This window comes from Eptesicus fuscus, chromosome 7 (assembly GCF_027574615.1).
Source record: "Eptesicus fuscus isolate TK198812 chromosome 7, DD_ASM_mEF_20220401, whole genome shotgun sequence".
In the NCBI taxonomy this organism is placed as follows: domain Eukaryota; kingdom Metazoa; phylum Chordata; class Mammalia; order Chiroptera; family Vespertilionidae; genus Eptesicus; species Eptesicus fuscus.
The window spans coordinates 70,235,763-70,251,229 of record NC_072479.1 but is presented as its reverse complement, the minus strand read 5'-3'; the positions used below and the strand labels follow the sequence as shown (position 1 = coordinate 70,251,229).

At 43.8% G+C, this 15,467-nt stretch overlaps 1 pseudogene; it reads right to left on the bottom strand.

Annotated features, from left to right (window-relative positions):
- Positions 1-341: 341 nt before the first annotated feature.
- On the bottom strand, positions 342-2,204 carry LOC103285390 (ribose-5-phosphate isomerase-like; annotated as a pseudogene).
- Between the last annotated feature and the right edge of the window lie 13,263 nt (positions 2,205-15,467).

Genomic DNA, 15,467 nt, shown 5'->3' with positions numbered 1-15,467 from the left:
AACTGTATTTTTTTTAAATGTGTAACAAAGTACTGTGCGTGATCACAACAAAACTAAAGCCCGAGGAGGGTGGCAGAAAAGAAAACTCCAGTAAGACACCAGGGAAGCACTTCCTTTGACCAGTTTAAAGAAAAATTCTGATTTACATTATTCGGCAAACTCAACATTCAGAAGCTTAACCAGCAGGCTCAAGTTAAAAGTTATAATACAGGCCACTTCTTTTTTTTTCTTTCTTGGTAAATGTTTTACATAAAACATGTAATCAAGCTGTACTTCACTTAAAAAACGGCATATTTAAATAGTAAAAATATGTTTATATTTCTCTTTTTTAAAAAAGACATTTAACAACAATACAAGAAGACTGGATTTAACTCTCCACCCCCCCCGTCCTGCCCTCCCCCTGGAGCAAGGCTCCCGGAGAGGCTTGTCCACCTGGCTGTGGGCTGGGGACTCAGGGGAACACACTCTATTCCTCTCATGTTCACTGAGCGACCTGCGTCCCGAAACAGACTCTCAGCCACGCTGATGAACAGGCCTGTGTCCACCATAGCTGGAGTCATTTCGATAGCGGTGTTCACTTCACTCCGTTTGTGGATAAAATTCCCACTATCCCTCACCAGGGAACCTGCCTTGTTGCCGCCCTTTGAAGTTCAACCATGCCCCAAACTTGTGAGTCACAGCTCGGCTCACTGGGACATAAGCCATGGGGATGACCTCCCTGGGGATTCCCTTGTGCCACTGACCCCCAGGGTTCTTTGAATCTTTCCTGAAGTCAGCAATCACGACGAAGGGCTGGCACAGCCCGTCACAATCTCCTCCTGGGTCAGGTGGCCCCCACCACCCGTGATGAGATGGAGGTCAGCACCTACTTCATCAGCACCATCGAGGGTGAGGTGGATCTCTGGGAGTCGGTCCAGGTCACTGAGCCTTAAGCCCTACTGCAGGGTGAGCTGATGGGCCTGGAAGGAGGTGGGAACACAGAGGCGGTTCTGGTTCTCTTGCTTCACTCTGGGCCAGGCGTCCTCAAACTACGGCCCGCGGGCCACATGCGGGTGTTTTTGCCGTTTTGTTTTTTACTTCAAAATAAGATATGTGCAGTGTGCATAGGAATTTGTTCATAGTTTTTTTTAAACTATAGTCCGGCCCTCCAGCGGTCTGAGGGACAGTGAACTGGCCCCGTTTAAAAAGTTTGAGGACCCCTGCTCTGGGCTATTCGTGCGCAGCATGGACACTTGCAGAGCCACTTCCAATTCCCAGCACTTGGTTATTCCTCACGTGACTCTCCACCCCCGCGGCAGACTCCTGGCCCTGAACATCGTGGAGGGGCCGGGCAGACGGCCTTGGACATTGTGGAGGGGCTGGGATGATGTTGCTGGATTTCCTAAAGCTGGTGCTTGATTGCCCCAGCGCTGTGAATGCCCGACTGAGCGGCTGCACGTGGAAGCCCAGGACACCCCAACTGTGCCCACCCCCTCCAGACACCGCACCACGCCCCCCACCCGCCACCCCGACCTGCGACCTGCGGGGCAGTGGGGCCAGGACCCGCCTGTAGAGGGAACTGCATCCCGATGCCTGGCTCCAGCCTCAGCTGAATCTCCAGCCTCAGTCACGGCCCTGCCCTGGGTTCTTCGGAAGTCTGGTCGTCACCCACAGGACTGGTGCCCACCAAATAGAGTGAAATATTGACAATGGTTGTGGCTGAGGATTATGCTTCTAAAATGTTTTTTCTTTATTTTCTATTTTTCTAAATCACCTGGCATTAATCTGTGCTTTAAATATACTGTTCTCAAATTATAAACTATACACATGACCTACATAATTAATCTAGATAGGTTAGCTTTATATTAGAGAATATTTGTTTATCCCATATCAAAATGCCATTTCCTAAACAGGATGTCATTCTATAACCATTTTTTAAAAAATATAATTTTATTGATTTCAGAGAGGAAGGAAGAAGAGAGAGAGAGAAACAGCAATGATGTGAATCATTGATTGGCTGCATCCTACATGCCCCACACTGGGGACCCAGCAGGCAACCTGGGCATGTGCCCTAGACTGGAATGGAACCCAGGACCCTTCAGTCCACAGGCTCATGCTCTATCCAGTGAGCCAAACCAGCTAGGGCTACTTCCCCTTTTTCTTTCCAACAGGCTTTTAAAAGCAGTCAGTGTAACCAAGGAGCTGATCCAGAGAGCGGGCGGCATTCGCCCCTAAAGGTCCTGTGTGTGGAGAGGAAGCAGGACGCAGTGTAGCACATGTGATGGTCCGTTCATGCCGTGGGCCCGGCCCAGCGCAGTTCCTTAATTCCTGGAAGAACCATCCTCAGTGAGGCTGGGTGTTGCCTGCCCCGAGGGCCCCTGCTCCTTTGGGGCCTGCACTTGCCCTGCTCTTGGCTCCTCACTGCCTGTGGGGGTGCAGGGATGCGGAGTCTGTGGCTCCCCAGGGCTGCACCCAGTGAGGCATCCTCACCTTTTCCCTCTGGGGCAGGAGGAACCTCCATTCTGGGCCCCGAGAACCGGCAGCGGGCTGAGGAGCGGGAGCTTGAGGAGCTGGGGGAGCAGCAGGAGCAGCCGACTGCAGCCCAGGAGGCCCTGAGGCAGGACCCCGCATGCCAGGGGGCGCCCCATGACCACCTGTCGGGGCAGGACGAGGCCCTCAAGGACGAGCACAGCCACCTGAGATGCTGCTGCGTGGGTCCCTGGAGATGGAGAGCCAGGCGGTCAGGCTGAGGTGAGTGCCGGCCACTAGCGGGGTGACTGGCCGGCTCCCCAGGGCTCCTGTCCTCCCTTCGCTGTGGCCCCTTGTGTTTCCTTTGGACCCGCTGCTTCACAGGGACTGGAAGGAACCCTGGGGACACCTCGGGGGAAGTGGGGGGAGATGGTGGACTGGGGTCTGAAGGAGACCCCTGCCCATCCCCGCCTCCCTCAGCTCTGCAGAGAGAAGCCGCTCACGGAGGCTGTGCAGGCTCCTGCGAGTCTGTGCCTAGCTTGTGCATTTCCCTCCTCAGGCAGCAGGACCAGCTCCAACAGGAGGCGGCGCCGCAGGAACTGAGGAAGCTCTTGACCATCAACTGGGAGACCCTGCAGCAGGAGCAGGAGGCCAAGGTCCTGGCCGCCCAGGAGAACCAGAGACTGCGGCAGGAGGTGGACAGGTAACGGCCTCCGCCTCTGCAGGCAGCTTATTAATGAGTTTACATTGTTTAAAGTCCCCAGAACCTGTTGTATGTGTTGCACTGATGGCGCGTCTCAGCTCAGACTGGCTGCGAGTTCAGTGCTCAGTGGCCACACGTGCCAGTGGCTGCCTGACTGGAAAGCGCCCTTGGCCATCCCCATGTCATTGGCTGTGTTGGCCCTTCCGACTGGTGTAGATCACACCGAAATGGCCTCTTTGTGCACGTGGCCTTTTTCCTCTTTTAGGAGCAGATTCCCAGCAGTGGAGTCCCAGGGGCGTGTGGTGTGTGAGACTTTGCTGATCTGGGTTTTAGGTGCTCACCCGCGAGAGGCAGAACTTGGAGGAAGAGAAACATCACTTCAGAAGCCAGATCAAGACACTGGCCAAGCAGAACCGGAGCCTTCTAGAACAGAGTGCGGAGATCAAGGCTCAGTGCATATAAGGAGCGGAGCTGACCGACGCCTGTCCACAAAGGCTCCTGGTTTCCAACTCCATGCCCAGGCCTCCACATTCTGGGCAGAGAGCCCCCTGGTGCACTGGTGTCCCAAGGGCAAGGGACAGACCATCTTCCCAGCGCATCCTTCTCTTGTTTCCTGCAATGGTTCTAGCTTTCTGCAAGGAGTGGTATTTGGCTTTTGTTGGCTTTTCAAAGACATGGCCCATTGCCAGACAATTCTTAATCTGCTTTTGGAATTAAGTTCAATGTAAAAACATGACAGAGGTACCTCGGGAAGGAATTCATTATCGCAGGCCGAGCCCTTTCTGAGTCTGATTTCCCCTTAATGTGCTGGAGGAGGGTTGTGATTGCACCGAGGTTGTCCTCCCTCTGCTGACAGGACATGGACCTGGCTGTGGTGTAGGTCCTGTGAGGCACACAGAACCAGCGACCCGATGGCTAGGAACCAGGAGGCATGATGGGATGTGAGCAGAGCTGTGTGCACACCAGATAGGTGTTGAGGAGCTCCAAGGAGGCGCAGAAGGCAGCAGGGTTGTGGGAGTTGGAATTCTGCTGCGACCTGGATGGGGACAAGGCTAGCCAGTGGGGCAGGAGGTGGGGGGAGGTGAAGTTGTTGCACGGCGTCGTCTGCGTGCTGGGAAGTGCAGGCAGTGGCAGAAGGGAAGGCTGGAGCAAGCGGCGCTCAGCTGTGGAAGGCCTCCATGCCTCACTGATTCCATAACCATTTTCTGACCATTTCCCCAAATTCTTACCAAAACAAAGCTCTCTGAGCTACACTCCTTCTCCACTTTGTTTTCCGTTCTTCCCTGAAAAAATACATATTTAGTTGGAATAAAATTTTTATTTCATAGAGTGTAAAATCATCACTCTGGATTTTAAAACAGCACTATAACCTCGCATCTAAAAGACCCCTGGAGTAGTGGGAAACATTTGTTGTATGTGCATTTCCTATACCCTATTTTAAGTATCTTCATCCTATTAAAAAAAGTTCACCCTAGGGTATGCACTTCCTATACCCTAGATTAAGTATCTTCATCTCAAATGTAATATTTGATTGATACTTTCAACAACAGCAACCAAAATCTATTTTGAGTTTACAGTTTGCAAAGTGAATTTCCAAAAATATCTCACCAACACATTCAAATTTAGTTGGCATAGACACATGTGCAATGTTTAACAGAAACAACCCGCCTAAGTCTCACACATGGAGAAGGCGGCTCTGAGTTTCTCTCTTTCCAGCAAATGTGCTCCATCAGCCATTAAAGGCTTTTTTCCTTCAAAGAGTTTCTCTCAGGTCACTGCCACCTGGCTTCCTATTAGACAAGCTAGCATTGAGAAACCACTGTCTGAAAGAGAGAGAGAGAGAGAGAAGAGAGAGAGAGAGAGAGAGAGAGAGAGAGAGAGAGAGAGAGAGAGAGAGAGAGAATATATGTAAATACCTGAGTCTGTGACCCTGGCAGTTTCACATTTATTTTTGTTTGTGTTTTACATTTCTTTTTTTAAAATAGATTTTCAAATATACACCGAAGGACAGAAAATAAGGGAAATGTATAATGAACTCCTATGTACCCTTCACTCTGCAACAATTACCAGTATTTTGTTATTTTCGTTTTAACTATTCCTCTCCTAACTTCTTTTTTTTTTAAAATATATTTTATTGATTTATTACAGTGAGGAAGAGAGAGGGATAGAGAGTTAGAAACATTGATGAGAGAGAAACATCGACCAGCTGCCTCTTGCACACCTCCTACTGGGGATGTGCCCACAACCAAGGTACATACCCTTGACTGGAATCGAACCTGGGACCTTTCAGTCCGCAGGCCGACGCTCTATCCACTGAGCCAAACCGGTTTCGGCCTCTCCTAACTTCTTAAGGAAGACAGTGAGTGCTGGAATATTCCAAAACGAATCTTAGAAGATGACCAGAAAACAATTTCTCACTAGCAAACTTAAAAGTTGTAAAGACGCTTGTCTTCTTTCACTTAAGGATATTTTTTTAAAGTTTTTTAAGTTAAGATACTAAACTTAATGTCTATGATAGCTTAAGTTAAAATCAGACTTTGAGAGCTGGAAGGAAACACGGACATCATCTACTTCCTTGCTATTCTAACTGTGACACCAGGGCCGGCAGCATCGGCACTACCCAGAAGCCTGTGAGAAATGCGGAATCTCAGGCCCACCCCAGACCTGCATTTTAACAGGACCCCAGGCCCTGGCATGTGCATTAAAGTGTGCCAAGCACAGCTGAGGAAACTGAGGCCTAACGAGGTCAAGCAGCTCTCCCAGTAGCAGTAAAACCCAGAATATCTGAGAACAGGTGTTTTTTTTTCCTTACACGACACACTGCCTCTCAAACAAACCTAATTCCCATCACAAGACCCGCTTAGACTCTCACGTCTTTCTGGAAGCTAATTCAATTAACAGGTGAATTTCCCATATGACAACTTTTTTTTAATTCATGAGAGCCTGACATTTTTCCAAATACTATATTACATGCTGGAGCAGACCTGTAAATAAGTCAAACCCTTTCTTCTTTGGGTAAAAGGATAGACCTTTTCAGCAAGAGGACCTTCAAGAGGGCCATTTAATTAATTAATGGCTATGTATTTTTTTCAAAGGTCAGTACGATAGACTCCATATGCAGAGAATATATTGTTGGGTGCAGCTGAAAACTTGGGCCTTTTAACACAGGATCAATAAACACTATACTGAAAGCCAAGCTCATTTTCTAATTGTGGCTTCCGTAAGAAAGTTCAGAAATGAATTAAAATGTACCACTGCTCCCATCAGCAATCATAACCAATTCTTGTTACACTAAAAGGGCGCTGCCTTTTTTTTTTTTTCTTATTTTTAAAAAAGAAATCATGATTTTAAAAAGGAAAACTGTAAATGAAACCTAAGATTATTAAAATTCATTTAAGATTCATGTTTTCAGAAGAGAACTTTACGACACCTGGGAGTTACAGAAACACTGCAGAACACTATTAAGAAACCGACTGTTTATTTATAGAACAGAGATTCTGAATCTTGTGGTGGGGTGTGTTTTCTTAACAAAGTACACAGTGGAGGGTTTTTAAAAAATGTCAAAACCAGTAATATTCCTTCAAGAATACCGGTAGAAGAGGAGCCAGGCACAGCTTTTACGGAGGGCAGTTTGGCAATATGCAGTAAAAAATAAAATAGGTCCTGGCTAGCTGGCTCAATTGGTTGGAGCACTGTCTCGTGCACCAAAAGGTTGCCGGTTCGATCCCTGGTGGAGGGTGTGTATGAGTGGCAACCTATCCATGTTTCTTTCTTATACTAGTATTGATGTGTGTGTGCCTCTCTCCCTCCTTCCTTCACTTCCCCTCTCTAAAGTCAGTAAAACACATCCTCGGGTGAGGATTAAAAATAATAATAAAGCAAAATAAAATAAAATAAAGTAAAATAAATAAAATAAAATAGGCATGCTGCTTGACTCAGTAGTTCCCCCTTGGAAATGTGACCTAAAGAAATAAATTTTAAATGTGTGCAAGGATTTTCCTACTAGAAAGTTCTGTGCAATACTGTTTCTAACAAAAAGGTTCAAAATAACCTAAGATCCTAAAGGAAGACAATATGTAAACAACTAAGGGTGCACCATAAAATAAATGATGTTCTACTCCTAAAAAGATAGCACAGATCTAAAATGAAATCATCTCCAAAATATATTGAGGTTTAAAGGTTTAAGACAGTATGTGTACATACTGAAATCATATTATAATTATTAAGCAATTTAAATTAAAATATTTAAATAATATATTTTCAAGTTACTTATTACATATTAAATAAATAAGTTACCTATTATATGTTGTATCTTTATATATACACTAGAGGCCTGGTGTACAAAATTCGTGCACTCAGGGGCGGGGGGTCCCTCAGCCTGGCCTGCGCCCTCTCGCAGCCTGGGAGCTGCTAGATTGATCGCCCCACAGAGGGAGGCCCCGCCCACCTGCCGCAGCCTGCTGGTGTGTGGCCTGGGCCTCCCTCTTTCGGGGTGATCGTGGAGCCCCGCGAATTGATCGCCCCGCCGGCCAGTGGACTGGGCCTTCCTCCGCAAGGCAATCACGGGGCGATGGTAGGGCCCCCCACCAATCGCATCACACTCGCCTTGGCTGGGCTGGCACCAGAGGGTGTCATAGTGTGGTTGTCTGGATGGTCATTCCGCTGTTCAGCCATTCAGTCAATTTGCATATTATGCTTTTATTACTATAGATAATAGAGAGATGATGTCCATTAAAATGCATCAGTAGTTATATCTCAACAGCTGGGTTGCTGTTCATTTTTACTTCTTTTATGTTTTCCTGTACTGCTTGAATTTTCCACAAAATCACATGATATATTTACAATCATTTTTAAAATACAATTATATTATTTTTTTAAAAACAAAAGTAGAAGTACAAATTCAAGGCTTAGGCAGAATAAGGAAGTTAGTAATGGAAAAAAAATAATGAAAGTGAAAAAAATCTACCACCTACTACAATTCAGGTATTTAGGGGAAAGGAGAAATGAGAAAAAGCTGAAAGGGTGGGAACAATCTGTAATCTGTTAAAACCAGAGAGACGCTCACCACTTCTGCCACATCAAAAGCAGTACAGGGGGAAGCTGTTCTTACGTATACCAACCCCCAAACAAAACCAACCACACAGACCAGACTTAGGAGCTCACCGTCACGATAACCTAGCTCTAGCCATACTGAACACAGAGCCCATTTTAAAGTAATGTGGAAGTATGTCACAGAGCACATTTTACTGTTCTTTTCAGTAATTCCTCATAGCGGACTTTTCTAAATTTTCTTATATGTCATGTACCAATATGGATCAGAGCTCTCCCACCTCTTTCTTTCTCTTGGGCTTAGAACGGAAGGCAATTACACTGGTGACACTTCACAGTAACATGAGCTCTCAGTTTTCCCACCAAAGATTACTGCAGTGAAACCGAAAAACAGCAAACTACAAAAACTGAACCCCAGGTTTCTGACATATGAAGACTTCTAGACCTCTAGGGTCCAAAGCGTTTTCCCTGAACTCCTGAAATTTAGATGTGAGATCCAAATAACTTACTTTTCTAGTCTTTTAGTTTGTACCCAAGTGTCACGACTTTTATTTACAAGATTTACTCTGACGTTACAAGTAAAATTGGGGCTTTCATTAAAACTTGTCTAAACCCAGAGAACCAAGATAGCAGCATAGGTAAATGAGGGAACTCGCCGCCTTCCACAACCACATCAAAATTATAACTACAATACAGAACCGCCATCATTCAGAACCACCTGAAATTGGGCTGAATGGAAGTCCTACAACTAGAGGAGTAAAGAAGAAAGCACACTGAGACTGGTAGGAGGGGCAGAGGTGTGGAATGGGCTGGTCCGACACCCATGTGTGGCATTTTTTTAATCAGGAGGGATATCTAAGCTGTGGAGCCCTCCCATGAGGAGTAAGGGGTCCCAGCCCTACACCAGACCCTCAACCCAGGGTTCCGGAACTGGGAAGAGACGTCCCCCCGTAACTTTGGGCTGTAAAAACCAGTGGGGATTGTGGCTGAGTGACACAGAGGCTGCTGGAGACCAAGGCAGTTCCTCTTAAAGGGCCAGTGCACAAACTTACATGGACTCGATCCCTCTGAGCTCCAGCATTGGGGGAGGGGTTTGGGGGGACTGGATCTAGATTGTCTGGCATCAGAGCAAGAACTTGGGGGCAGCCTTCTCCCAGGTAGGGGTGCTTGCAGGGGTCATTGTTCCTATGCTGAGACCTCCCCCTTGGCAGAGCTGACTGGCAGCTATATTTGAGTTTCCATCAGCCTGGTTCAAACTGTTGGCTCTGCCTTAGTGATTCCCTGAGACCCCACCCCATCCAATTTGCAGCCCCACCCAAGCTGTTTGCAGCAGCTTCTTCATATGAATGGCCTGTCCTGGCTCAGGCTTCAGACTTTCCTAAAATCTCTCAAACAAGCAGCAGCTGGAATAAGCATGCTCCATACTTATTAATATCAGTCCCAACATCTGACACTAGCAGCAGCCTGTCTTGCTTCACAGCCACAGCTTGGCCTAGCTTGGCACTTCCAAGCCCAAAACAAATAGCAGCCATCTGTAGATCACTCTTTAGCTCCTGCCAGGTGGCCCCTGGAAGTGCCCGAGTCCCCAGAAGCAGTGCACCTGGGGTACAGCTTCAGACCATAACAGATTACAACTCTACATATACACGAGCAACACACTCAAGGGACAGACTCAGTGAGCACCAAAGCCCCACTAATGCAAGACACCATAGGGGTGTCTCCTCCACAGCAGCTCTTCCACTGTAGTCACAGCTGGTCTTCACAGCCAATTGGCCTGAAGGTCAATTCCTCCCAGTGACACCAACAACAATCTAGGCTCAACTACAACAAGACTGTGTACATAACCCACACAGGGGCGCACCTAGAATGCCCATCTCAGGTGACTGGGGAGGCTGAGCCACTGGGCCCTACAGGACACCTACTACACTCTGCGAATTCCAGGAGACATAGCAGCTCTACCTCAAACATAGAAACAACACAGGGAAGCAGCCCAAATGCAGAAACAAAGAAATATGTCACAAATGAAAGAATAAAGAAATCTCCTAAAAAAAGAACTAAATGAAATGGAAGCAAACAAACTCTTAGATACAGAGTTCAAAACAATGGTTATAAGGATGCTCAAGGATCTTAATGAGAGCTTCAAGGGACTTAGTGAGAATTTCAAGGATCTTAGTGAGAATTTCAAAGACACAAAAAAGGACCTGTCAGAAATTAAGCATACACTAAATGAAATAAAGAATAATTTACAGGGATTTAACAGTAGAGTAGAGGATTCCAAGAACCAAATCAACTATTTGCAATATAAGGAAGCAAAAAACACCCAACCAGAAGAGAAAAAAATAATTCAAAATATGAAGATATTGTAAGGAACCTTTGGGACAACTTCAAGTGTATCAACATTCACATTATGTGGGTGCCAGAAGGAGAAGAGAGCAAGATATTGAAAACCTATTTGAAGAAATAATGACAGAAAATTTCCCCTACCTTGTGACAGAAATAGACTTAAAGTCCAGGAAGTGCAGAGTGTCTTAAACAATAGGAACTCAAAGAGGCCCACATCATAATTAAAATGCCAAAGGTTAAAGACAAAGAGAGAATTTTAAAAGCAGCAAGAGAAAAGCAGTTAGTTACCTACAAGGGAGCACCCAGAGGATTGTTAGCTGATTTCTCAACAGAAACTTTGCAGAAAATGGCAATAAATATTCAAAGTGATGAATAGCAAGGACCTACAATCAAGATTACTCTACCTAGCAAAGCTATCATTTAGAACTGAAGGTCAGATAAAGAACTTCACAGACAAGAATAAGCTAAAGGAGTTCATCACCACCAAACCAGTATTAGATGAAATGTTGAAGGGTAGTCTTTAAGAAGAGGAGGAGGAAGAGAAAGAGGAGGAGGAAGAACAAAAATATGAGCAATAAAATGGCAATAAATACATATCTATCAATAATTGAATCTAAAAACCAAAATAAATAAACAAGGAGTCTAATGAACAAAATAAACTGATGAATGAAATAGAACCAGAGGTATGGAAACATGGAACAGCCTGATGAATTTCAGAGGGAAGGGAAGAAATTAATCAAAGAACTTATATGCATATATGCACTACCTATGGACACACATAATAGGGTAGTGAAGACCTGGGGTGGGGCAGGAATTGGGTGAAGGGGGGCAATGGGGTGAAAAAGGGGGACATCTGTAATACTCTCAACAATAATTTTTTAAAATTAAAATTAATAAAATTTCTCTGAACCTATTACTCCATCAATAAAACAAGAAAAATACTCATACTGATGGAGAAAAACACATTTTGTAGAGTACTCTAAATCAACTCCCTGCCTCTAAAGAATTGGCTTAATTACAGCAGTAAAACCCAAACACAAATCAATCTAATAACTACGAATTGACTACGCATCCATTTAGCAATTGGAAGTTTATTTTAGTATTTGAAACTCTGGTTCTTCAAAATGGAAACCTCATAAATACAGTCTGACATTGATTTTTTTTTTTTATTAACAAATGCAACTAACACAATTTCATCCCTCCTAAGGAGTGATTTAAGACTCTCTGACTGCCAATTTATTCAGCATTATTGAAGCATTATCTGTATGGAGAGGAGAAAAGTATGGTTGTCCTTTAAAATATTAGTCATTCAATCACCAAATGCACCTTAATGCAATAGTAAATGTCACTTGAAACAAAAGCTTTAACCACAGGTGAAAAATAAAAAGCAAACTTTCTACCATCCCAGTATTGATAATCCTTATTATTGAAGGAAGGGGGCGGGGAGGAATCAGTCTCCAACCTATTTTAGGCAAACTTTTCCATTAGTAGAGGAAATGAACTGATAGCAAATCAAGCTACTCTCCATAAGTTACTTTCCCTCAACATATCAAATTCAAAGACAAGTCTAGGAATTGGGAACACAGCATGGAAGAAGAGAGGAGAAAGGAGGTCATACTCTCCTAAGCCACATTACAGTTCAGAATCAGCTCCATTAATCTAATTGAAAGTACCAGCAAGGATTTTCCATCAGCTAGATAAGCTACCTCCTATCATTCATTATGATGTACTGCTTACACACATAATGTTGCTAACACACAAATATTTTGGAATTATCTCAGGCAAGGAGAAAAAAACACACACAAGAAAAATATTTTAAACCCTAGTATGTTCAACAATTAGTCATTTTTCAAAATTTATAATATTAATATGTTATTAGCAGTAAGAATATATTTCTGCCTATATTTTGTTTCAATGTTCAGCTTAATAAAAGGGAAAAGGAAATGTAAGATTCTGATAGCACTTACTAATATCTGTTTAGCAAATATATACTTGAAGTTCAATCAAGGAATTAAGCACTTCAAGCCCTGGCCAGATGGCTCAGTGGGTTAGAGCGTTATTCTGATATGCAAGGTTGAGGGTTTGATCCCTAGTCAGAGCACATACAAGACTCACCCAACGACTGGCAGGTGTGGCTCAGAGGTTGAGCGTGGACCCATGAACCAGGAACTCAGGGTTCGATTCCCGGTCAGTGCACATGCCAGGTTGTGGGCTCAATCCCCAGTAGGGGGCGTGCAGGAGGCAGCCGATCAGTGATTTTTCTCTCATCATTGACGTTTCTCTCCCTCTCTCTTCCTCTCTCTGAAATCAATAAAACTATATCAAAAAAAGAATCAACCAATGAATGCATAAATAAGTGGAACAACAAAAATAGATGTTTTTTTTCTCTCTCAAGTCTATAAATTTTTAAATGTTTTTAATTAAAAAAAAAAAGAACTTCAATGAAATAGCGAAGGAACAAAATCAAAAGATGTAAATCCAACCAGGAAAAGGGCCAGCTGTGTGTTTACTCTGACCTTGAGTTTACTACCAAATGAAAAACTCTAAGAATTACATAAGGGAAGGAAAAGGGGAAGAAAAGAGAGATACTCTGAGTGTTGCTGCCCTCCTTCTTTAGTATTCTTTTCCTTACAAAATACTCATAATGTTTCCCCTAAAATGTGTTAAATGTCTTTATTGACCAGTCTTTAACGTTAGAGTATTTATGAGCTATATTTGGCCCTTTTCCTCTTCTCCATCTACATTCTCTCCCTTGGTGATCTTATCCAGTCTTAAGAACTTAAAAGATGTCTGATTTTTAATTCCTGCTGCCTTTTCTCCTAACTCCAAAGTCATATATCTAAACACTTTTTAAAAAATATATATTTTATTGATTTTTTACAGAGAGGAAGGGAGAAGGATAGAGAGTTAGAAACATCGATGAGAGAAACATCGATCAGCTGCCTCCTGCACACTCCCTACTGGGTATGTGCCCACAACCAAGGTACATGCCCTTGACCAGAATCGAACCTGGGACCCTTGAGTCTGCAGGCCGACGCTCTATCGACTGAGCCAAACCAGTTAGGGCCACTTTTTTTTTTAATCTTTATTGTTGAAAGTATTACATAGGTCCTCCTTTTTCCCCCATTAACCTCTTCCAGCCCACTCCTATCCTTGCCCCCCGCCCCCGCAGGCCCTCACCACCCCATTGTCTGTGTCCACAGGTTATGCACATAAGCATACAAGTTCATTGGTTGATCTCTTCCCACCCACCTTCCCCTGTCTTGCCTCTGAGGTTCAATAGTCTTTTCATGCTTCTATGACTCTGGGTCTATTTTTGATCATCAGTTTATTTGGTTCATTAGATTCCACATATATAATCACTTTCTTAACTATGATATCTATTAGGCACCTCAAAGTCAGCATGTCCAAAACTGAATTCTACACCACCCTCCCTCCAACCTAAGTCTTCCCTATTGAAATTGACACAACTCCATTTGTAGTTGTGCTCAATTCCATCCCCCCATCTTTCTCTCACGTTCCACGTTTGGTAATAAAATCCTATTGCTTCAATTTTCCAAATATATCCAGAAACTGATCATATCTCACTGTCCATTCTGAGTTGCCACAATCTCTGACCTAGATTACTGCAAGCTTCCTAACGGATCTCCCTGCTTCTACCCTTTTACCCTTCCAATTTAGTCTTCACACAGCTGCCAGGTGACCCTTGTAGAGCTAAGTCAGAGGTCTCGCCTCTGTTCAAACCCTGAAATGGCTCCCCATCTCCCTCAGAGTCAAAACCAAAACCCTTTCAATACTACAAGGCCCTTTTATGATCTGGCTCCTTGTGACTCTTCTGCCCTCCCCTCGGGTTATTTCCCCCCTTAGGGTTTAAGTCATCAGACAACCACGGAGGCCCCACTGAAGGCTTTTGTCCAGCCTGTTCTCTTAGCCTAGAAGGCACTTATCCCGAATATCTACTTGGCTAACTTTCTTACTTCCTTTAAACTTTGTTCCAAGATAACTTTCTCTGTCCACTCTATTTAAAATTTAATAACAGCCCCTTCCTTCACCACAAAAAAAAAAGAAAGAAAGAAAGAAAGAAAAAAGAAAAGAAAACCCATCTCATCTAGCAAAGACTGGAAGAAATTACTAGAATTAGAGGGGATATATTCCCATAAGAAAATGGAATAGGAGATTAGCTGAAACCTTTTGTCAAGACCCCAGTAATGTTTAGGGACTTGAAAAGAGAACTCTATGTGCAAAGGATAAAGAAAAGAGATCAGTTACCAAAAGGAACTATATTCAGAGACCTTATCTAGGTAACAAATATACAGTTGTTACACACTAAGATAAGAGTCTCAGGGGGGAAAAACAAAACAATGTAAAGTATAGCAAAGCATTTCCTTCCCCACACATGGCAAAGGAGAAACAGCAAGGAAATATATCCCAATTCCAAGTATACGCAAATAAACAATTTCTGCTCCATATACCTGTCCTAGTTTGTCTCTAAGAAAAGAGGCTTACCTGAGATTTGATGCTCAGCTTTAAAATCAAGAACAAAACAACAACAAAAATCATTTTGAAATCTGATTAGCCAACATCTAACTTCCTAAATGTATAGCTTCAGTTTTCAAAAGGATACCTAAAACTCCAATTTCTTTAGGAAAACATAAAGAGACTAACAGAAAAAGTTGCCATTTCAAAGGGGAATGAAAAATCAACAATTTATTCAAACATGTAATGGAGTGTCTCATATTTGTCAGGCCTATGATAGGACCTGATAGGACCTCAAGAGTGTAGTGACTGCAGTCAAACTGAGGCACAAATATAAAAAACATAGGCCTTTTTTTTTCTTTTCAATATACTTATTAGTTATATTGATAATAGCTACATATTCTGGAAGTTTTCCTGTTCAAACAATGTATCATGAGCATCTATTATG